The sequence below is a fragment of the Passer domesticus genome, chromosome Z, assembly GCF_036417665.1.
Source record: "Passer domesticus isolate bPasDom1 chromosome Z, bPasDom1.hap1, whole genome shotgun sequence".
In the NCBI taxonomy this organism is placed as follows: Eukaryota; Metazoa; Chordata; class Aves; order Passeriformes; family Passeridae; genus Passer; species Passer domesticus.
In genome coordinates, this window is record NC_087512.1 from 40,539,728 (window position 1) to 40,565,385 (window position 25,658).

Consider the following 25,658-nt stretch of genomic DNA (forward strand, 5'->3'; position numbering starts at 1 on the left):
CAGTAGGATTGATTTGCTTCAATACTTGTGAGAGGAGTCTACAAACAGTTAGTAATAAGACTTCCTAGAAGAAGTAAAAAGACAGTTTATGTGTTGCTATGAACTGTAACTTGTAGAAGTAGCTGAAGAAATCAGAAATAATGGATATATTTATACAGAGATGTTACCACTCAGGCCAGCTATAGCTGACAGTGACATAGTAAACAGAGCTAATGTAGACAAAAATGATGGCAGGAATACTAAGGTAGGTAGGCATTTGCCAGGAAGTACAGCACCAAGGGGAGTATCAGAAAAATAGACTCACTGGAAATGTGTGCTGTGATAGACTGTATTAAAATGAAGATAGATGGAGTAGAGGAAACAACCACTTTTGGTCATGATTGTGAAAGGTTGACAAGATTATTTATGGTGAATGATGTTTTGAAATGCTGTAGATCTCAGAAGGAGATATTGATCATGACATGCTCTATCACCAGGGGTAAATGTTACGGATAGTTTTATGTTAATGTTATTTTTCCCAGAAAAATGTTTGATATTGATAGTGTTTGAAATTCCTGGATGAGAATGCTAACAACTTTCCTCACCAAATATTTGCAAATAATCAGCAAAAAATGTTATCACACCAGGTTTAGTTTTTGATATGAAATTAGGGTATTAGAGAAGAATGAGCTTTGGCTAACACATTCTAGATGAAGTCATCACAAACAGATTCAGTTTAAGTGAAATGGTAAGGAACTGATCAGTCAGGTAAAGGAACTAGCTGGAAAAAGTGCTCTAGTCTAGGAGTCTGGGAATTGGAAGGCATAAACAGTGGAGTTTCTGTACAAATAAGCATTGCAGCTCCCAGGAATCTATTCCCTATAAGATACAAAATCCATGTAGGAAAGGATTTGCTAAAATATGATAAAACCACCTTCTCAAGAAAGATATAAAATGCTGAACTAGGAAAAAAACCTCTCGGTTTTACTTAAGTTTTTAAGTTTTTTTTTTTTTTACTTTGAGTTTTACTTAAAGATAATATTCAACAAAAAAAAGAATTTTTTAAAGATCTGAAACTTAGGATAAGCCTTCACATGGGAACATATTACAGGTCAGTGGAATTAGACCTTAAAAGTTGTTATAACTAGTAGCAGAGAGTAATTTAGCTATAGAAACTAAATGATGAGGAAGAGTGCTGTAAGCAGATAGGGCACAAAATGCAACAGTGGAAAATTATGTGCTGACAATCTAATCACAGTCATTTCAACTGTAACCTGATGAGTTAGAAATGATGTCTGTAGAGAACAACCTGACTGACTAGACTAGTTCAGACTTATCTCTGATTATCAGTGTGATGGGACTATAAAACATGTAATGCACCCTTAGAATGAGTCAGGAAAAGTAGTTCTGGAAGAGATGAAATAAAGTCAATGTTTTTGAAAAGGATATTGATTAGACTTAAATCTGGAGTACTGCATATAGTTCAGGTAATATTCAGGAAAAATGGATTTCAACCTAGAACATTACCTGAGAAGAGCTACAGAAAAATAAAGTGGATGAAGAGCTTGTTCATGACTGGCGATATAAAGAGCTCAGTTTGTACTGTACTGTAAATTACAGATTGGGAGGCACATGACAGATACAAATAAATATGTCCAAAGATAAGGACAAAGATAATGTTACCCTTTCACCACAAAAGAGGAAGAAGAGCTTTTGTGGTGAAAGGGTAACATTAGCAGAAACCTGAAATAAATGTGTCCTGGAAATTTATGATTGTTAGGGGAAAAAAATTTAAACAAACTAAGCAATGGAATGATTGGGGAAAAAAGACAAACATCTTAAAGCTGTAGATAATTTAGTCTGAAAATCTGTGATATAGTGGTCTATGTTCATTACACCTACAGGGTCTTTAAGCTTACACGAGGATGACCCTGGATGAATGTGTTTGAAGAATAAAATTTTCTTAGTATTTTTCACAACAACATTTATTCAAATAGGAAAGGTGTGTTTTCTTAACCCTCAAAAAATTAAAATACCAGAAATTTTGACCCTATTCCTAACTTTTTTTTACTTTTAGTTGGATACTTGGTATGCATCCCATAACTGCTCCTCATCCTGTTAATTCTGTACTGCTTTTGCTGCTACTTTTTCCTCTCAGATATACTATCACATCTAACCAGCAGTATAGTTCACTTCAGGATTTTTTCCTCTCCTTATCACTTTTCACAATGTTTGACCTGAGTCCAGTATCTGAAGAGTGGAGAACAGTTCAAGACCAACTTAGAGACAAAGCAGCTGACTCTTTCCTGTCAAGCTGTGACAAATTACCTAACCACACACTAGAACCTATGTATATAAACAGTATGTCTCTAGCTTGTATATACCTCTTTCACTTTCATTTAAGTAGAAATGGTGCACCGACATGCTAAAGGGATCCTTTGTGTTTCACAGGAGATATTTATTTTCCACTCACAATATCCTCTCATATTCATCAAACACAAAAGAAACATGTAGGGAAAAAACAATTTGTTGTGCTGCTGTGTTAGTATATTCACTGCTGTGTGATGTTCGAGCAACTGCATCCAGCGTATTTCTTCGTATCCAAGGGTTCCAGTTCTAACTGAAAGAACCCAAGCAAAAATGATAGCCTAATTATTTCCTTCTCTTTAGGAGAAACTGATACACTCAATCTATACAATGGAGTTTATACCAAGCAAGAACCAATAGGAGGAAATCCTTGAGACTGCAGTTCTCCCTGGGTATCAGAGCAATTTTAGGCATGGATGAGACTTGAGTAAAAAGCTGCAATAGTATCAGGTTCAGGATGTTTATATAAGGTTATAAATGTAGAATACAATTCCTTAGCTAGTGCCTGTCATAAAGACTTCATACTAAAAGTGACAAAATTCCCATCTTAGGAGTTACACTCTTTTGTTACATAGATTATTGTTTTGTAAAACTGTTTTTGCAGTGCTTAAGACATGTGGATATCCTCTCCTTCACTGGTTCCATAGCAGCTCAAATGAAAAATTCCATGAGATCAAGCCTGTGGTTTCAATCAGCCAATTTACTTTTATGAAAATTGTTGCCTTATCCTGGACCTTTCTCAGCAGTGGTGATTAATTGACATTTAAGAAACCAGGTACTTAAAATTTTGTATTTACAGCTTATTTCTCTCCAAAATAAAGCTCAAAATCACTGGCCAAATATTTTTAAGTGTCAGTACCACTAAAGTGAAAAGCTTTATCTGGCCTCTAGGCAGCAAGCCACCTCTTGTTGTTTCTGGACTACAACAGCACAAAGCTTAGCAGATTTGGCAAATCCTATGTACTTTTTCCCAGGAAGCTCATGAAAAAGGATAAAATTAAAAAACTTTGGAAATGGTTAAGTATGGATTCTTCCCCTATTGATACAGATGGTGAAAATCTAAATAACAGAAAGTGGTTTTACGTACAGTTTTGTCAAAGTATTTATAAAGTTCCGATTTTCTCTAATTTTTCTGTTCAGTGACATGGCCGGTTCACTGTCTGCAGTTTTAAAGATTGCATGATACAGGATCAGAAAGTTAAGCAGATAACTCCACGTAAGAAAAGTAGGAGCCATTTTGCTCCAGAATTGCTGCAAATTGCTCCTAGTTGGCTTTTAAGCTTGGTGTATCAGATGCTGAAAACCACCTGTTCAGATTCATAGAGAAAAGCAGAGAGTTTGAAATGTTAATTCATGGTACATAAATAAATTGCCATTTCTGGCAAACAATGCCAGAGTCCTCTCCATTTTTCAGTAGGACTAATTATTATAGCATAAACATGGAAAAACAGAGAATGTCTGCCTGAATGCCAAGTGAATTTTCTGTGAATACTGGTATCATAAAGGAGGACCTGTCAATTCAGAATGCCAGAAAGTTGTCTACTGTACTACCCAGAAAGGCAGTGCAATGTCTAGGATATACTACTGTCTTTCCAATGTGGATTTTGAAGCTAGGATGGGATTGCCTTTACTATGTAAATTTTGCTTTTTCTCAGAATGTTCCTTTGATGTTACTGAACTAACAAAAGGTAAGAATCTCTTAATTAATTTGTGAGCATTCAAATAATTATAGTAGGATGTTAATTAAATAAATGATATGGACTCCTTAAATCAGAAAGACATTAAGTAATTAAACACAATCCTTTTGCAGTGAATAATACCTGTTAGCAGTTGTGGTTCTCTGTCAGCCCTGTGATTAAGTAAACAAAGAGAAAAAATAAACAAACAAACAAAAGGCAAAAACATATCTTTGCAACATCTCTGAGACTGTGTGGGCATCCTGCTTGAAAAAATATCAGCAGATTAATGTGAATGTTTGTCAAGCTAATTAAATTGAAGCACGTCATTTCTCACAATGAGTGGCTAATTAGAGAACAGAAGAGTTGGATAGATAAGAAGTACTCAGTGCTGTAAGGACAATCAATACAATGAAAACAGTTTCAGTACAATTCCTGAATCCTAAGATATGTTTAAATAAATAATAAGATTCCCTATAAGAAAACGTAAATCACTGCCACTATATAGCCATACACCATTCAAAGTACTGAAGCTGACTCAGTGTAGGAATCTCTATGTATGGATGAGAGGTGGGCAGCTTTTGACTTTTTAATATTTTTGAGATCTGATAAATATTTCAGCAATGTCAGTGTTTTGGAAGACCACGATATTATAACTCTTAAGAAAATAAGCTCTAGTCTTTACTTGAAGAGGTTGTGCTGCAGTACAAAGACATAGTTCTGAGGTGATTTTATTAAATATCTGGGACCATGGGATATTTTAGTGACATGGGTATTTTAGGTGGAGTATAAGCATCATAAATTTTCAAATCTATTCAAGAATTCACAAGTATTCATGTTTCTGCATGAATCTCATGGGAGTTTACTCACAAACCAACAGATTTAGGCCCAGCAGAAATCTATTGCTTTTTAAAAGATGATTTTTATTTCATATTTCAGTGAATATATAATATTCTTTCTACAACTGTCACATGAATATAACAGATTTCATGTCTGTGTGGGAAGATGTGTAGCTGTTCAAGCAGATGTGTATGCCATGTCAGGAAAAACTTTCCTTCCCATGAACAGCAAGGAATTTAAAGCCCTTTCACTATGAAAATATACAGTCTCATCTGCAGAAAAACCTATGGCATCAATATTGTTAATATACTGGTGATATTGTATATTATTATTAAAAAGTACTGAGCTACAGAGATGTTTGGGAAGCACTGAACATGTTAAAAAATCAATGCATCATACTACCATGTTGAAACCATCAATAAAAGTGCAACCTATAGCAACCCTACAGTAATGTAGATGATCATTCCACTGTGATAATGGATCCCATTTTTCCTTCCAGACCTACAGAGTTTGATGCAGTCTGGACCATCTGTTCAAGTGCAGCCTTTTAGGAGCATCCAAGGATCTAAGGTATTCCGTGATACATCTCCTTGCACATATGAAAAGCCATGATAGCAGTTCAGGATTAATACTGAATCTTCCTAAGCATGCACAATATAGTATATATTCTTTTTTGCAGACCTCTGCTCCTATTAGCAGTCTGTCAACAGCTGCTTTTGAAAACATGACAGATCATGTAAAGAATACAGAAACGTCTTTTCGTAAAGAAATGTGTTACGTGGAGGCATACCCACATCAACTATTTCCTTTCTGGCACAGTAAACAACTGTGTAATCTGCCTTCTATCAACAAAACTTATGTGTCTGAATGTTAGGTCAAGGCTTTGTCTGTGAAGAGACTTCATCTTGTAACTCATGTATTGGTATTTCACCAGATGAGAGTAAACAGTGTGGGAACACAAGCATCCTTTAAGCTTTCACTTAAACAGGACACTTTCAAAGTTCAGTTTTACTCTATTAAAAGCCAAACACTGAACATTAAAGATACAGTCCAATAGCAGGTTGCAATTTGTTCTGAAGGAGGTAAAACCAGAGCAGAAACATAATACACTTTTTACAAAATAAGACTAGACTGCTAGTCCAATCTATGCCTCATTTTATTTTCAGATGCTTTAGAAATCTTTAATGTTATAAACAGCTGTTGGTACTCATTTGCTGTATCAAGAGATACCAGTTCTTGTGGTCTCATCATCGCAGCTTGATTGTACTTACTTGTTACAGTTCTTTAGGTATTGTATTGGAAGAAAATTAAGGAGACTGAAAGATACCTACCTACTGAGTTCTTAGCTGTGTCTGAGAGTCTGTACAAATGGCCTTCTCACAATTAAGTGTCTTAAATTTGGTTGCAATAGTAGTGATCACAAAAATGATGGCTCATGTGTCTCAGCTGATGACTGCAGACCTCAGAGACTCTGCTGTTTACAAGCAATGATCCGGAGCCTAGTTTATAATTTCGGGTCATAGGAGGTAGAAACCAAAACCTGTTGAAGTGAAATAGATACTGGTCACAGACACAACTTTTAATACATGGAAAACCCCAAGGTAAACAATAAGGTACTGTAGTTTACCTGTTCTTTAGAGAGCTGGAGCTGTCTGAAGTGTCTATATGTGAACTGAAGTTTCAGAATTTTTATGGGCCTGTTGTGGATTTGGTTCTTATCCTCTCATTCTTAGTTCTTATGAAATAATGTTACTTCATATTAAAAAATGTTATCACTGTAGGGTATTTTGTATTGTAATTATTTTGCTCACCTAAACCCCAGAATTTTTCTACAAAGATAAGAATTCAGAATACATTAAATTATAAGAATTGGAAAAATATGAATTGTCAATTAAAAAATCACTTTGTGCATATATGTGACAAAACAGTTGTGAACATATTTGACACTGTCCTGTACAACATCCTTATCTCCAAAACAAAGAGACATGGATTTGATTGTGTTAAGACCTGATTATTAAAATTATTAGAGAGATGTCACTGCCCAAATCAAGGTACAAATTCTAAAGTCTGTAGCACAGATTTTTCTTCAACAGTGCATTGAGGTAGAGAGAGAGAGAGAGAGAGATAGAGAGAGAGAGAGGGAGAGAGAGAGAGGGGGGGGAAAGGAGATAGGGATGGAGGAGGCTTTAACATCCTGTGCTGCATCAAAAGAGGTGTGACCAGCAGGTCAAGAGAGGGGATTCTGGCCCTCTGCTCTCATGAGACCCTACCTGGAGTGCTGCCTCCAGCTCTGGTGTCCCCAAGATGGAGGACATAGAACTATTGGAGCAAGTCAAGAGGAAGCCAGGAAATTGATGAGGACTGGAGCATCTCCACTACAGAGACAGGCTGAGAAAACTCAGACCTTATATCCTTCAGCCTGTGTAGAGAGTTCACAGCAGCCTCACAGTTTCTGAAGGGGCCCACAGGGAAGATGAAGTGGGACACTTCATAAGGAACAGTAGTGATAGGACAAGGAGTAATGGGTACAAAGCGAAAGAGGGGAAATTTAGGTTGGATATTAAGAAGAAATTTACTATGCAGGTTGCCCAGGGAGGCTGTGGACGTCTCATCTCTGACAATGTCCAAGACAGAGTGGATGAGGCTCTGAGACTGGATGGTGGGACTAGATGACCTTTAAGACCCATTCTAACCCCTTTACATTCCATGATTCTATGTTACACACGTTTTAATAAATTTGTTTAATATATGACCTTCACACATCATCAGGACATTAATGCTATATAACTTCCCCTAATAGTCCTTCATGCCTTATAAGCCTTCTGTTTCATGTTGTTAGGTGATTATCACACGTAGCCTCCAAAATAAAAAATATCTAAGAATTTGTCAATGGTCATGCTCAGTTGGGAATTACATGAAACTTTGCAATGAAGCTATGAAAAACCACATCATATGCTTTATGAAAGCTTATTTGATAGAAAAAGAAGAAAACACTTCAATGAGGTAATATGTTACAAATTAAATCACCTGACCTATACTAACTAAATAAGCATTTTGATCCACTTGCCATTTCTTCCTTACTTTCATATTTTACTTTTCCTTGCCTGCAAAATTCAATGCTCTAGGTCAGTTTGATTTTATTTTATGCCTTTTCTGCTAAATGAAAAGTACAGAGATGAAAAATAAATGGTGAAAAATGTAGCACCAAAGATATCAAAGTAGATCTGCTGTAAGCTTATCAATTGCATGGTCTGTTTTGTAGCATATTATGAGCCATAAATGCAAGTTGCCTGCTTTTAGTAAAAAGGGACCCAGAAATTTTTCTACGTAAGTTTGATCTGAGTGAGTTGCAAAACTGAATGACATGAAATGTCATAAAACCTTCTTGGGAAGTCACTAGAAGCACATCATATTTATATTTCCTAACATTAGCAGCAGAGCATTGGTATTTACATTAACAACTGTCCTCTGGAGAAATTTATTTTCCTTGATTGACATATAGGGAAACTAACCCACAAATGTTGGCTGCCAAGTTTAATACCAAATTTTCACCAAAATGCAATAATAGGATGGTGTAGTCAAAATTTAGTATGGGTAACATGACACACATTATGGCTTGCATTGTATATTTTTTTCTATTGCAGCAGAGTGTATCTCCTGTATCACATATTTGTTTAAATACCTAGCTATGGATATGTTCTACAAACCCTTTCTAATCACTTGCTTTATGGTGTTGAACACTGGTTTGCTTAGCAAATACAATATAACTGAATATTGAATAATTAATTAGCCTGTGTCTAATGTGACCTTTTCTTAAGTACATTAACTAGAAATAAGGGGGATAATAAATATATTATAAAATTCTATTGTACAAAACAAATATAGGTATGCATATAAATTATATAGGTATATATCTATATAATTTTTATTAAGTCATTTTTGCTAAAATAATTTTAGTTTCTAATAATAAAATTTCATTTTTATGACTAGCTCATTGTTATAAAAATGAAGCCTTTAAACTACAAAAAATAGTATGACAAAACAGTAAGAGGTATAAACCACTTGATTACGCTTGAATTTTAGCTTCACCTGACTGCACAAAATAATTACACATACAGCTTTCAACTGTTTTTACACATAAAAAGATGTATGATGTTTTTAAGATTCCTTGGAGTACAGAAGCTTGGAGAACAGCTGGTACTCCCACTAGCAAAGTCTCTATTAAAAGGGCAAAATGCTTGTTTCCTATTGTGTCACAATGAGCAAATAAATTAAATTTGAATTTATGAATTTCTGAATGATATTAGATAGAATTTGAAATATGAGATTACATTCTGAATTTATGGTACAATTCTGCATTTTAATCACATGCCGCATACCTATTGTTTTTACAGATATTTTGCAGACTTGTAGTTGTTAATTGTAATGTCACATTTACTTATCTTTTTTTGCCTTTTCCTTTTTCTTTTCTTAAGCCAATTTTTCTGTCTATCATCTATCTATCTATCTATCTATCTATCTATCTATCTATCTATCTATCTATCTATCTATCTACCTATCATGTTTTCCTACTGTGTTGTTAACTCACCTAAAGTGAAGATTCGTTAAATTTAAGCTGTTCCCTTCTTATCCTACAGAAGGTGGAATTTTGATTGACAGATTGAACAGCTGGAGGAAACAAAAAGAAGAGAAATACAGTACAAAAAACCAGCAACTATCACTTGGAAAGTAAGGAAAAAATTATGGGTGCATCCACATTTATAAGATTATATGAAGGCTGTAAAACTGCAATGATGGAACAGTACAGTAATTTCTAGCTAGAGAACACAAATTAAGGTCTAGTTCTGCATATTATAATGTACTTGAAAAATTTTTAGTCATATACCCTTAAATTTAATGCATTCCTACCATATGTTTCAGCAACAATTACTTACTGCTAGGAGTCTTTTGTGTGTGTGGTTTCCTTAAAAAAAATGTATAGAGAATGCACAGTTCTTCTGTTACTTCAAATGTGGGCCTATTTTTCTCAATGATTTTTCTTTTTTTCTCTATATGGTACTTGAAATAATGTAGGGAACCTCACAGACTATGTTTCCTAGATCTCTGGGAGAGGAATTGGCTCTGCAGATCCACTGCAGAAAAGTATGGGGCACTAGGCCGAGTTTCAGGGCTGAACTTCTGGATTAATATGATGGGGTGGTGTTGGGACCCAAGGTGATTTTCTGCTGGGAAAAATGCATATCACAAGATGTTATTGTTCCTAAAAATAATTTAAGCCATGTGTAGCTATCTAAGAAAACTAGATAAAGGTGTGTGTGAGTTGTACCTTTAAAACTTAAAGCACCTTGCTTATTGGTTGACTTTGTGTGATAGGGAGCCAAATAATCATCCGCTATCATAAAGTCTTATAATTCAAGCCCAAACCACAGTTTCACCTTTTTTTTTTTTTTTTTTGCATTTGTTTTTGTTCCATCCTGTTATTTGCAAGGCTTTGACTTCTGATGAATTCTGTGTTAGTGAAACACAGAATGGATTTAGTTACTAAATTATTATTGCATGTCTTTCACTTGTAACACTCATCCTTTCAGTCTAGGTAACTGGGGTCTGTAACACTAGTCTGCTATTTTTGATGTTTCTGAAATGTTTTCAATTGGTAATTATTTCTGTTATACAGTATTCTAAGGCTTGTAGTAGCTTTGCTTGTTTGTTTTAAATAATCTCCACAAGGATTACCAAATTATTTTTCTTTGCTTATCAGTATCTTTTGGAAGACTGCTATATACATTCAGTGCACTGGTTACTGTTACTATGAAATACAGGAAACAAAACCAAAGTTGTTGAAGGCTGTGGGTCTCTGGATAACAATAATTTGTCTTTTCCCCTTGCAAACCCAATACTGTTTTCTATATTCCATAGTGTACTTTCAAGCCCATCTTCGAATATGTATGTTGTTGATCTTTGGGAAACACAACCTTGAATGAAAAGAAATAAGTATATTTTACCTCATACCTATGACAGTAATTAAGAAAATCACTGATGCAAACCCTGTATTTTAAAATAAAAATGGAACAGTGATTACATGAAAACTGATGAAATGGCATAATTATTTCATGGAGTTACTGAAAAAGAATGTAAAATGTGAAGAAGGCCAAAGGAGACAGAGCAGACGGATGGAAAATCAGAGAAAAAAATAGAACAGTATTTCAGTCTGAGTGAACTTTGGCGTGACTTGATTTGTAAAGGGCACAAATGGTAGACTAAGTTTTCCATTTGCTTCAGTGCAAGATGAACAGTAGTTTCTATGACTTGGTACAGTCTTGGCTGCCGGTGCAGTCACCTTCCACTGAGGACATTTCTCATGACAGGTTGGACCAGTCAAGCCTTGGAGGACCCCTTGTCGATCAGGCTGGGCTTCTGAGCCAGAGGAATTTACACAGACAAATGACAGGTAATTTCAGGCTGTCTCTTTACAATTTATATTTTGTCCAGATTTAGTATTAGCCTTTCATTTTCCTATAAAAGTTTTTAACAGTATTTCCCTTTTATATCTCTGCACAGCATACTGCATTATGACAATCCTATCCAGAAAGTTCACAATTAGTATTGCAGTAAAAACAACATATAACAATAAAGGAGCAGAGCTTAAGGATGCAGTTTAAACTACTTTTTTTAGATTACCTGCTTAAGTGTTTTATTATTTTTATTAACTTGAGCTTAAAATTTTTTGTGGATTTCTTAGGGGTTTGCAGAGGTAAAATGTAACTCAAGGGAGCCCACACTGACATTTGTGACATTCTCTATGTATTTATGTAGGCAAAGTTTCTGTGCAGACCTTCAGAGCTGCTTAAGAAAAAATTGCTTTCAATAGCTTTACAACAGCACTTAATAAGACTAAGCTGGTTTTCTTTTTCTTTTTTTTTTTTTCTTAGGCACTTGAATTGCAAATCACTGATCCAAGGTCTTATAGCCTTGAAGTTCAAGTCAGATTATCAGTGAATATTAGAACACGCACATGTGAGACGGCCTTTACAAGCTTTAAGATCAAAGAGTCACTGTGCAACCTTCAGAATAATATTGTTCCGTCACTCAAGCAAGCATTAGAAGGCTGGAAAAGTTCAGTCTTTCATGCAAACTTTAGAACTCCTTTTCTCATAAAGTGATTTTGAACACAGAAATCTTTTATGGAGAAAATCAAGCTCCTACTTAAAAAAAAAATAAATTATTGTACTTTCTAAAGAAGAAAAAAAATCCCCAAGTTTAGCAGTATATTTGCTGCATATATTCTAAAATTAAAATATCTTTTAATATGTCTGATTTAAGCTTGTCTTTCCAGGTTTAGGTTCCATAGCTTCCAGGGTCTTAGCAGCTGTGCTTTGCATTATCTCTTGTTTAATGTTCAAATGTGGTATACCATACAGAAAAAACCCAAACCAAAAAGTTCTGAGTTAAAGTGTTAGTAAGTCCTGTAGAACCCATGAGATCACTTGTTTATTCAGTATGCAGCAGGTACAGAAATGCTTTGCTAGGTCAGGGTTGTAGAGTTCAATGTATTCTGGTTGAGTCTGCTGTCAACATTGTACTGAGATTTTTTTGTGTCCAGACTCATTGTATTTTTTCTACAGAGTTGGAAAAGAAAAGAACATTGGACCACTTATTTTTATGGCATGGTTACAAATATATTAAACTTACATATATATCACAGCAGATGGAGGAAAATATTTTCCCTGGTAGAGGAATATTAATGTATATGGACAGTATCTTTAGGAATACAGGGTAGTACATCATAAATTAGCCTTTTAACATCTTTGTACCTTGAATTTTCTCTGAAAGCTCATGGTACTGAATCTGATTGCACATAAACTACTGCAGGATTAGAGTTTAAATTGACTATAGACAGTGTAGATAAATTACTATACACTGTTATCTCAAATGTCAAAGTGTAGAAATTGAATCATTTGGGAATTAATTTAATAAAATCATAACCTCATGGACTCATAGAACCATAGAATGGTTTAGGTTGGAAGGGACCCTAAAGATCACCTAATTCCAAGCTGCCTGCCATAGGCAAGGATGGCACGCACCAGATCAGGTTCATTAGGGCCACATTCTGGTCTTGAATACTTCTAAATGCTAACACTTTTATGTTATGGACTCAGTATTTGGGGTGTTAAGTAACTCCATTTCCATGTAAATTATAACACCAAAGACTTTTTCTAATACGGTCTTTTTTTAATACTTTTCTTATATGAAAAAAGAAGCTTAGATATTTGTGGTTTCTCTTAAAGAAAATGGAAACCACAGCAAGGGATAACTAAATGTAATAAAGCAGGAGCAAGCCTATAATTTCTATTGGCGAAGCAATTATTCTATCCCCAATTTTATTAATTGCTGACCTATTGTCTCTCGGACTACCTAATGGCTACTAAGTAGTCAGAATTAGTTCCAGTGGCTGGCTGAGACTCCAATAGCAATTACTTAATCAGAAGATATTCCTGGATGTGTTTCTACCAGTAACAATATTCAGGGAGACTTACTGGAATCATTATCCTCATTACTGATCTTTATATCTTTCCTTCAGAGTATGGATGAATATGTTTCCTTTCTGGAGCATAAAACTCCATTGCACTAGTCATGCAAATGCATTCATTCTTCCCTCTGTTATCTTTGAGAATAGCAGTAAAAGAAATTATAGCCTTTTCAAGGTCAAAAAGTGTACTACACTGTTCTAGCATGAGCTGAATACCTATATTTTATAAACTTCCAAAAAAAAAAAAAAAAAAAAGTTGATTGTGCCAATTTCACAAGAAAAAACTTTAAAAACTCTATTTTCAAAAATTCTAAACTGAATACTTCCCTGCAATTGACAACTGCCTCTTTATTAGGAGGTACACAGAGCTGTTGATGGAGAAAAGCTCTCCTTTCTCTTCTAGGGGGAGGAGGAATGATATTCCCAACTTTTAGTTTTTCCTTGTTCCTTGTCCATGAAAAGTTCTTTTTCTTTTACATCTCTGATAAACTAAATAGATTGAGAGGGATTTTAAAGTTGAAAATGTAGTTTATCTCTGCTTAAGTGTTCTTATCTGATGCACTTTCATTTCATTCTTTTGGCATTATTCCTAGGAAACATAAAGTCGAGGAGGCAGCAGAAGCTTGAGTTGCTACTGCTGCAGAGTGTGCTTGAAATCTTATCAGGCAGAGGCTGCATTCAGTGTACAGCAGAGCTACACAAGTAACCAGCCTTTAAGTTTCAGCGGTTGAATGGAAGAAAAACAATCTCCTTTTTCCATCTCCAAAATCCAATTTCATCCTAATCCAGCTATTACTTCTTGTTCCATTTGGAAAGACAAAGAAACATTTAATAATTTTTTTGGTACCGAATAATATTTTTTTTACCAAAGGTGGTTAAATGCTACAGGGAGAGGGTCACTTGGCCCAAAAATTTCTTTAAATTACTACATCCCAACAAGTGTAAATAAATTGGACAGAGCTATTTTATTATTTTCCATATACATGAAGAGAAAATGAGTATTCATGTGGTGTTTAAATGCTTTAGAATCCATTATTTTTTCCTGAATGTTGAACAGTAGATAATTCTGTTATGATTTGAATTGATAGTTTTGTATATATAATTTTGGTTTTGGATAAAACCAAATCTTGCTTTTGACCAAACACTACTAAAGACTTCCGGTCTTTAGCTTTGGTGTGATCCTGAGAGATAAAGATACATTTTTTCCAGTTACATCAAAGTGCATACATATATTTCAGCAACTTTTGATCTAAGTACTGTAGAATGTAAAAAAAAAAAAAGTGTATGTATCCATGCAATAAAACACTGACCTTTTAATGTGTGTGGATGTAAATGTAACGTCTGTTTTTACAGCAAGGGTATTTTTCATTTAGCTGAATTTGCTCTTTGTTTTGGCTTTCAAAGATAGCTGGACAGAAAATGCAGAATGGGTCCATAAGCAAAATTCATATCAGTAAAAATGCTGGTAGGGTGTCTGCAAGGAATAAATTACATTCAAGCACTCAGGTGTCGATATATGGACCAAACAGTAAAATGGACTTGAGATCTTTGAGGAAAAGATCCACTGTTAATGTAGCTGTGAAACACCACTCTGCTTGGATCCAAAAACTTGACATAATTTGTATCTACTTTTAAAAAACAGAAGGAGGAGAAGGGTAGAAGGAGGAAGGGTAAAACAGCATGGTAGATCTGGAGAACTTATTTTTCTCTTTTGGCTTTGTTTTTATTAATATAATTTTGGAAAGAAGAGACTTTATGAATATTTGCAACTTTGCTTCTCTCTATATCTGTAAGATTACCATCTCCAGTTTTACCCTTCTGAACTCATTGAACAATTGGTATGAACCTGTCATTCTCTGCTTTTCCTCTGATTCATCATAGTTATGATCTGCAGTTCTGAGTTGGTACACGGATCTTGGTTGCCAACTGACAAATATTTTGGGACTCAAGTTATACTTCTGGTCCAAGAATATTTGATAACATGTGCAACTATATTTCCAGGCGTTCTTACAAAAGATACAGAACAACAATTACAGTAACAAGAAATCCATGGGAGATATAACAAAATGAAGAAAGGAAGAAAAATGGATTAATTTTACTTAGTAGGGGAAATTCTACTGAATTACTTCTTTTTCTATGGTAGTTCTGGGGTTTTTTCCTTATTTCACTTGGTTTTGCATTCTGTTGAAATAATAACATGCTGAAGTATTGAGATATCTTTTTAATTTTGAAATTATTTATGATTATATTATTATTATATTATATTGTCATTTATGATTGACCAGTCTAGTGCTGGAAAATAGAGTGGTAAGTAGGAGGAAATACATTAGAAGCTGTATATTTTTATCTATATTCGTGCTTGAAATTAGAACAGCTGTCAGAAAAGCTTTGGCTTAGTCTTGGCAGTAATCAGGAAAAACTTATAATTTCTAACAGTCATATCTATCCTTTATATTACACAGGATGAAAAAGAAGCTTAAATGTCAGTTTAGAGAAAACTGGAATAAAATTTAGACAGTTTATGGTTGCAGGCATTTTATTTGTTAGTTGTGGTCTAAAACAGAGCCAGCTCAAAACAAATTGATCAAAATCAAAGAAATAAAAGAATGACCCATCAGGATATCAAGGGGAAGGCCAAGGAAGTATAATGATGCTATATTTTGCAACACTGAAAAATAAAGCCTCTTTTTTTAGTACAGCAAAAGTTCACTTCATTTGCACGTAACAAGCTACCTTTAAGGAGGGAAGTTCTTGTAAAACCTGACCCATAATAACGTGTCCAGCTCCAGGGCACCTAACAAAAGAAGGACATAAAGCTGTTGAAACAAGTCCAGAGGAGGGCCACAAAAGTGATCAGAGGGCTCAGAAGAAGAGTCCTCCTTTGAGGACAGATGGAAAGTTTGGGCTGTTCAGCCTGGAGAAGGGAAGGCTCTGGGGAGATCTTCCAGTACCTTCCACTTAGAGAGGGACAGGGATTTCTTACAAAGGTATTAAATTGAAGTGACAGTATAAGGGGTGATGGCTTTTAGCTGAAGGATGGTAGGTTTAGTTTTGATAGTAGGAAGAAATTCATTGCTGTAAAGGTGGTGGGGCATGGAAGAGGTTGTCTAGTGAGGTTGTGGACTCCCCATCCCTGGAGGTGTTAAAGACCAGGCTGGATGGGGCTTTTCCCGCTCTAGTGGATGGTATCCCTGTCCATGGTAGTGGGGTTGGAGCTATATGTTTTGTAAAGTCCCTTCCAACCCAAATCATTTATGATTCTATGATTTTGAGATACTCTAGGACATTTTAGCCTTGTTCCCTATATGAATTTTAAAGTCCTGCAGAAGTTCAACAGGTGAGATGTGTACTTTTTAACGCATGTTTTTCAACGACACCGTATTAACACTTCTGGGTGTCTTGGAAAGATTTACCTGAAAATTCCTTACATATTTGTGATCTAGCGGCAATGAAAAACTTTGATGCCATATTTTAAAGATTGTGAGTGGGTCAAATTCTGTGTGAGAGAAATCATATTGTGAATGCAGGCAACCATGTTATCTTCTTCTAATTCTATAATTAATTCTTCTTTATATGGTTTAAATTTATGCCTGTTTTACCTTTAATGTTTTCTCCTAATCCTTATCCCTGCTTGTATGCCCTTCAGCATTTTTTCCACCTCCTCTGTGCAACTGTATTGGAGGAGGAGTAAATTTTTTTATTTTTTTGGGTGCTTGGCTTTTAGACAGTGTCAAACCCTGACCACAGTCCTTGCCACTGCACAGTTTCATGTTCTTAAGCAAAAATGAGTTATTTCTTTTGGGTTTGTGGTGTGGAAGGATCAAAGTCTGAAATGCAATGTATCCAGCATATTGGATAGGAACATTGAATGGCTTTTTTAACTACATTAATTTTACAAATGCATTGATACTATCAAAGAAGTCAGCTGTTGACAAGCTGTGAAGCAATGTGAATGTGTTGATTCCTACATGCCTATTTATTTATATTTCACTTTGTTAAGTACAGTGTTAAGGTATAAGGTGTCTTATTGTTTTAATTCCGAATCCAGCAGAGGCTGCTTGATCTTATTTTTATGCAGCTTTTGATGGAGTTTTTTGTAAGTGCTAAACACAGTATTTCTGCTGCTCTAAAAACTGTATGTAAATAGTAACAGCTGAAAGTACTGGCATGCCTCTATGCAATAACCTAAGTTGAAGATGGACAAAAATAATCACTTTGGTCTAAGCAGAAGAAGAAACCCATCATATATCCACCTTGCAAATATGCACAAAAGTTGCTAGTCCATGCAGAAAAATGACTTATTGCCACTCCATCATTCTGACTGAAAACAACAAAAACAGTAATATTTTACTTGCTTCAGTGTCCTCTTGGATGAATTGATGAATATATTACTTCATATATTATACTCTACTTAATTTGTCCAATTGGTTGCTGTCCTCAAAGGAAGAATGAAGGGTTAATTTTTTATTTTAGTCATGGGAGCCTCCAGAGGGTGATAGATGCTTTAATTTTCACCTGGCATGACTAAAATGGATGTGCATCCACAGCTCTGCAATTTCTGTGTACATGGCCACTGCAGAAAAACCAAAAGGCAAAATGCAAAAAATATCTAGTACTGCAGTAATTGTCCTGAATACTATTGCTTCTAGTTGTGATATCTTGCATTTAGTGTATCAAAGAGAATATTTAAATGACAGTCATCTTCATGGCATAGTGGTAACGAGGATTAGTGAATGAATTGTCCATATACATGTGTGGCAGACATGAATATATTTAAGTTTGTGACAAAAACCATGTAACCTTTTAAACTGGGAAAAGTCTCTCTCTGCCTGTCAGTCTGCTTATCTATGCATTGGTACCCTTCACTTCTGTCTAATCTGAGCATCTTTGCAGCCAAGCTATGAACCGGGGTCAAGTGACAAAAGTCATGAAATAAAACTCTGGCATTTTATTCTCTGGTTTTTTGAGCTGCCTGTTTTTCAGGATTATCTTTTGCACTCTGTAGATATTTTAAAACCCTGACAGGCAGTTATGGCTAATACTGTATTATATATTATTCATAATTACTTTTTCCATTCCTATTTTGAATATGACAAGCAGACATCAATATGCAGGATCCAGCTGAAAAGGGGATGCAGCAGGATGATGTTGCATCCTCTCAGTGGGGGCAAAGTCTCTGCTGGATCTGTCAAGAGGTTACAGCTGCTTCATATCTACAAGCAGAGAACTGCCTAAAATATCTGATTCTTCCAGCTTTTCCAGACACATCTCTATGTCAGAAACAGAGCTGGTATTTAACATGATTATTTAAATTAAATAAAAGAGAATCAAGAAATTTCAGAAAAAGCTACTTTAAAAAATATTTTGCTCAGAAAGCTACATTAAAATGACTTAATTTTGGTGAAGAACAATTAAAACTTAGTAAAAGTCAAAGTTAAATGTAGTTTTAAGAAGCTTAATCTAACTCTACAACATGTATGCTATGACACGGTATTTAATTTCCTGCTATTTTTTTCCATTACAGCCTCTACCTAGTGACTGCAATGAGCAGTTTTTCAAAATACTATCTCAACAATGTTTGCCCTATTTAGTAACCTTAGAACATTAATTTCTGTGGGTTATTTCCCTTTGAGCTCGTTATAATTGTAGATGAAGGGGATCAAATGTAAGGTCAGCCATGTTGTGGGTAAGTGAATGTTTTTTAATGTATATTCACCTGCACTGGTTATCAATGTCACTGGATCTGTTGCACTGGACTGTAGCTTTGGAGCTGATACAGCAGCAGTGGTCAGTTTGTCAGTGGTCAGTGGGGGTTTTTTTTGTATTTGATGATAAGAGAATTATAACAAAATTTTTAAAAGTTTCTGCTTTAATTCCTGAATCTAATCCTGTATCTGACAATGTGCAGGCATGAAGACACCATTACTGTTTTCTCTTTTCGTCTTCCAATCATCTTCCTTCCCAAACCAATTTTCTTCTCCCAGTCATGTTGCTTTTGTATTCTCTTTTCCAGTTTCTATTCTTCAGGCAAAATCTCTGCTGCACCTGTCTTATCTGGCGTTAAATGCCCAGTCTTTTCTCTTACTCTATATATTCTTTTTCTTCTCTTTTCATCCCTGTGTTCTTATTAAGCCAGCACAGTGATGCTCAGCTATATCTGCTCCTTTTCCTTAGACTGCTTGTCCACTCAAACGGCTTCTTACTGCTGGGTTTTTATTTTAACTTTCTTTCCAGCGGAGATTTGAAATTCTCCCTGCCAGAATCCATTCATTCTCTAAACATCATGCTTGCAACATCATTGCATGGTCTTTGCCTAACCAATCACAGTCTTGCCAGCCTTCTAGTCAAGTAAGTGCTGGATGATTGGCCTGAAACAAGGCCTTCAGCAACCACTGCTTCTCTATGTCCAGATCAACATCTTCACTTTTAAAGTAGTTGCAACATTTTGTGTTCAGAACTTCCAGTTCTGGAATCTCAAACAGACCTGTAGCCACCAGCCTTTGCTTCCTTATATTCTCCCATCCCTCCAGTCCCAGGCCGGACCTGCTGGGTTTGGGAGCACCAGAACTGTCCCCAGTCTTTTGTTCTTTGTGCTCATCTGTCACTCAGCTAAATGTCACAATTGGTCTACTTCTTTCTGCTTTCTGTCTTGCCAGATGTTTTTCAGAAAGAAACTTCTGTATTAGCAAAGGATGGTGGACCTCCCATTCATAGTTCTTCAGGCCAATTCTACTGGATTTTGTGAAAGGATCCTAAGAAGGAAGTCTCATTTGGATTTGCATTACACTGTGTTCAGTGGTCCAGTTCTGTTGTGAACAGAACCTAAGTGACAGTAACAAAGGAAAAGAAGGCACATGTAGAAAGAGAGAAATTGAAGGATTCCACTACAGAATATGATGAAAAGGTGTGAAAAGTTGTTTTTAAGTAACTTTCTAAATACAGTTTCCTTTTCCTAAGCATGATTAAAAGCATAATTCCTTCCACTATGACCAATGCACTGCCAAACTCCGCATCCATCCTTCATAGTCCTAGAGTGATTGAGAAAGGTCACCATGATTCCCAACATGAGTATAGTACTTATTTTTTCTGAATTTGTCTAAAAGAAAAGATAAGAAGAGAGCTGCTGCTCCACATTTCTTCTCAATTCATTTCAATTTGCCAAGGACGAGTTGTTATGAACAACTAAAATTAGATTTATATTATGCAATCTGCTTTATCCATTACTTTCCACACACTCTGCTTCTTTTCTGCTCCTTTATAGGAAGGGCATCCTCCTTATTTCACTACCATGCTAGCTGAAAATATAGATCATTGCTGGAAGATCAAAAGGATATGACTCCTAAAATCAGACAAACCAAATATCACACAAAAGCATACTTTTCACCATTGAAAATGTTTTTGGAAAAAACAAATTAATACAACATTAACATTAACAATTTTGCACAAATAATAACTTTCAACTCTAATCTTGTAGTTTGTCTTAAAAGTCATTGTTATCATATCTGAGAACCATGCCAGTTTTTACCACTGCACCTTCCTGAATGTCAAGGCTTAAAACAACTGTCCTGCCTTTCTAACCTGGTAATCAGTTCCTGCCTTGAGGTAGTTTCTTCTGCAATCAATGCCACAAACTCTACAGTTTAAAATGTTTGACATTGGATAATTTTGTCTTTTGTGTTACCTAAGAGGCTGGTTATATCACAAAGCTTATTTTTATATAGAAAGGCTACAGATTTGCAGTATATTAAGTTGAATTGAAACACATGCAGAAATTGCAGGTGCCGCCTTTTAAAGAAACAGCCAACTGTTTCACATAACAACAGCCAACAGTGTATCATATAAAATAGATTATGATTTTTTTCCCCCCTGGCATTCTAAGACAAATATTTTTTAATTCAGTTTGGAGTAAACAGCTTCTCCTTTAAACACTGGGAGTGCCACTGGAACTTTCATGTCACAGCAAAAAGACAGATAAGGAGCTTTGAAATATTATTTTAAGAGAATCAGTAAAATCTGTTTAGTAGATAAATATTCTACAGTGGAACAGAAAAAGCCCAAATGACCTAATTTTCTCTTTCTACCTTATCCTTTTTTATCCATTTGTTTTCCTGTCTTGTATCAGTAGTGGTAGTAGAAACAGTAGCTATTTTACAACAACTGTGCTATCGTAAACAACATAATAGATGCTGTTTACACAGTGGCATACCTGGGTTCAAGGCACAGCACAAGCAGAGTTAATTTTTCTGCTCTCTGAAAGAAAGAAAGAAGAAGGGGAAAGAGTGGGGGAGAAGGGGAGAGAGGAGAAGGAAGACATAAACTAAGACACAGGTCTGGAAAAAAGATTTAGATATTTAAATATCCCATCAGAAAACCAAGTCCTCCTTCTGAAACCCTGATTATCTGTCTAATCCTATCTAACATAGTATCTCTTATGCCTCATGTGGAGGATTTAAGTTTGTCACTTGTCTTGGAAGCTCAGAAATATGAGCAGAAATGCCTTGAAGAGTGAATGCAGTCTATATATATTAGTCAAGTTGTATTTCTGTCAAAAGATTGCAGCCATCCTGCATGCAGCCAGGGTTGGAGGCAAGGAAAAACATTTGCTTTACAGAAAAGAAACATGGGGCTAGAATGAAACCTCCATAGTGCAAAAGCAGCTTTCAAGGAACTGTGAGAGCATCAACAGGTTCACAGCCTGGCTGTTCCCAGATGAAGGAAAAGCTGGGAGAATTATAGAAGGAATAAATTAATCTACCTGGAATAAATAACAATCCATGAGTCCAGAATAATGGCAATGGTTTTAGATTTGTTACCGTCTCTCAAAACTGGGCTTTTGGAAAGGGACCTTAGTTTAGGTTGCAGTGGCAACCTAGTGATATGCCTTTGTACCTCCACTGCTCAGCATTTATTTTTCTTCCCTCAGGCTACAGTTATGATACCTGAAGTCCCAGTTAGGTTAAGTTTGCACTACACTGTGTCTGCATCTGTATCTCTGCAAAGTAGGCTTTAATGAGCCAAGTATTTTCAGTCCTTCACAAGAAATAAGATCTATAGAAGTGAAAACAGAAGAAAGCTGATGTTTTATAGCCAATCATGTGAAAGTTCTTAGATGTATTTTTAAGTTCTTGACTAAATCATGACTATCGGTAATCTGAGTTTGAGTAGAGGTTTTAATTTTTAGAAGTCATTTGCTGAAACACTTATTTCTTCTGGAAAGCCTGCTGGTTTTAATGCTATCCATTCTTTCATAAATCACAAACGATAAAAACACAGAAAACTGTGCTGTGTTCAGTAAATAGAGACTTTTATTTTGCTTGTGTTGCAGAAGCCATTTATGCTAATGGCAAAACTCTATTAAAGCTATGCATTTCAGCCTGTTTTGATCTAGGTTGTGTCAGCAATTCTGCTTAGAACACACATAAGATGTTCTAATTTAGCAGAAGGTAAAAGTCTGCTCTAGCTTCAAGTCTGGCTCTATGCCTGGGAATAATATTTTAAACCAAATTCCTAGCAATGTCATTGGCTACTTTAATGTGGTTTTTTTTGTTTGTTTGTTTTTTTTTTTTTGTTTTTTTTTTTTTGTTTGTTTTTTTTTTTTGGTTGTTGTTGTTGTTTTGGGGTTTTTTGTTTGTTTGTTTTGTGTTTTTTTTTTTTTTTTTTTTTTTTGTGGAACCACATTAATCTGCATCAATTCATGTGCTTAGTTTACTAAACCAGTAGACCTAGAATATCATAAGACAGTTCACTAAATTCTCAATATAAATTGACTTCTACTTTCCAACTAGCCATAGTGCTACTTGTACCTGTGTCTGTTTCAGTCAAAAAGCATTTTGCAATTATTTTGAAAAAGAAGGAGAAGAACCCTGAATTTTATGAAATGTGTCATTATTTAGGCATTCTTAGCCATTCTTATTAAGTACTGAGAATAAGAAAAAGAAATGTTCATTGCAGTTCTCTTAACCTTGAAAAGATATATTTGAAAATATTTTATTAAATTTGGGAAGTATTGATAGTTTAACATGTGGAACAGATTTCTGTTCATTTCTCACGCATTTTGAAATCTGTACTTAGTAAAGGTAAAAGCCCAGTGTTTTCACATAATTCAGCATATTGAAACACCAAAAATTCACTCTCCTGACTGAAATTCATTAAAAATTTTTCAAGTCCCAGAACACTTTATATGGGATCCCATATTGTTTATTCTTCTCCAACATAAAGGAAACACAAATTTTAAGTTTTGTGCCTTGGCTAATTTGAGGAGGAAAACTCATTATGTTCTATCATTCCACACAGATAAAAGTTGTACTTCAAATCAATGAGGTATATACAAATCTATATTTATCAATAGAGAATCACAGTCATATCTCTGGATAATGCATTTTGTAGCTTTCATTATTCCTTGCTTTCTGTTACATATGAAATACATTCCATGATTAAGCTTTCAGTATTCTTTGGCAACAATAGTCATCAGCTTTGTGATTGAAGCTGTGTGCACGTTTAAAGCAGTGAAAATTCAGAGGTTAAGAGTCTATTAGCTTTCTCCATCTTTTGGAGCATCCCTATCACACCTTTGAAAGTGATAAAGTAATGAAAAATTAGATTAGCTAGTAGAAGTATCTTAAATCACTCTGTGAGGCAGCATGGATTAAAGAAGAATTCTCTAGTTTTGAAGACCACAGGGAAGATTGTGCTATATGAAATACTATTTTCTTTATAAATAAAATTTGTGTGTGCTATATGAAGACAGAAATATTAACTAAACTTAGAATATCCATTTTTTAATCACAGAGGGCAACAAAAGTAATATTTAGTTTTGCTGCATTCATTTATTTTCCTTGGTGAAAAGAAATCAAGGATCAACAGTTCTGAATCTGAAGGAAAGCTAAACCACAATTTTATCTGTGGTCTAATTAATGACAAAAAGGAAAAATATGTCTCTCACAGTTTCTGTTTCAGCACTTGTACTGCAAGAGAAAAACAAATGAATAGGATGTTAAATGTCATGATGCATTGACCTGTTCAATTTCATGGTTAGCTGGCACTGCAGCTCTTTACCTGTTTGCAGCTTCACTCAAATATTAGGAAGGAGTATAATGACAAGCCAATCAAATTGCAAAGAAGTGAAAAGGCCAAGGTACTTTCCTATTACAATATTCTGATTTACTTGACATGATACTGTTAGAAATTATATTTTTAATGATGTCTCTACTGGACAACGACAGTGAAGAGAATAGAAAATTACACTTGACTCCTCTATTGTCCTGGCAAAGTCTGTAACAAACATAGGTTAGAGTATAACCATTCTTCTTACAATTTCAGAACTGTAATCTACTGATCTTCTCTGCTTGTCACATCCAATTTGTTGTAAGGCATGTTTTATACAAGACCACATTTCTATTCAGTGGTAGCCTGAAGTTGACTGAGATTATGGTTAAATTTCCTTTCTAATGACTGTGTAGAGCTAGAAAGATGCTGTCATATCATCAGTCTAGAGGCTATACGATTACCTAAGTGGTGAAAAGAAAATAGGTTTATAAAACAATTATGTATTTTTCACTTTCAAGAGCACTCAGATTAACACAAGACTATGATTTAGAATTATAAAAAGAAGTAAGAAGAAGAAAATAATAGAGATTCAATTAAGCAATTCTACCTAGAGCTGCTATGTTATTTCAGTCACAGGTGTAGGAAGAATAAGTCAGAAAAACTTTGTTAGGAAGTTAGCCACTGCAAAACTCTTCTACTGAAATAATAGCACTTTGCAGGAGACATCGATTTACAGAGGAAAAGAGAAAACAAAAGCTAACAATATTTGAAAAACTGAAATTCATTTTCAAATCCAAATACGGCATTTATAACTTGATATTTTTTATTTTTGTAATTTAACCAGTACAAAAATAAAAGTTAACAGCAGATAAACCACTTCAAAAAAAAGCTTTAACAAAAATCTGACTTCCCCTTCTTCTTTCACTCTGAATTGTTTGATTTTTATTTGAAATTAAATTGGATTTTATAAGTCTTATCAGTAAAATTGCTCAGTAAGCAGTTGGGAGAGCTGTAGAAAAAGTAGGTAAGTAAAGAACAATCTGGATCATGCTGAGATATGCATAAAAAATAAACTAAATACTCCAAGAAATCATCAGGAATTTGAATAAAGCTCTCAACAGTTTTTCCAGTTCACGGTCAAGATTGAGGCACTGGTTGATGCACCCTGGGAAAAAAACTCATGGTTTGGGAAAAAGAATGGACCTCTTCAACTGTACAGTAGA

At 35.0% G+C, this 25,658-nt stretch overlaps 1 long non-coding RNA gene across 2 annotated transcripts in view; it reads left to right on the plus strand.

Moving 5' to 3' along the window:
• LOC135290933 (uncharacterized) overlaps nt 1-13,556 on the plus strand; it is a 38,189-nt gene extending 24,633 nt beyond the window's left edge. For both annotated transcript variants that reach the window (XR_010353757.1, XR_010353756.1), the window contains 4 exons: nt 5,362-5,432; nt 9,500-9,590; nt 11,228-11,310; nt 11,792-13,556. This is a non-coding gene — a long non-coding RNA (uncharacterized LOC135290933). The remainder of the gene's footprint in view (nt 1-5,361; nt 5,433-9,499; nt 9,591-11,227; nt 11,311-11,791) is intronic.
• The last annotated feature ends 12,102 nt before the right edge of the window (nt 13,557-25,658 follow it).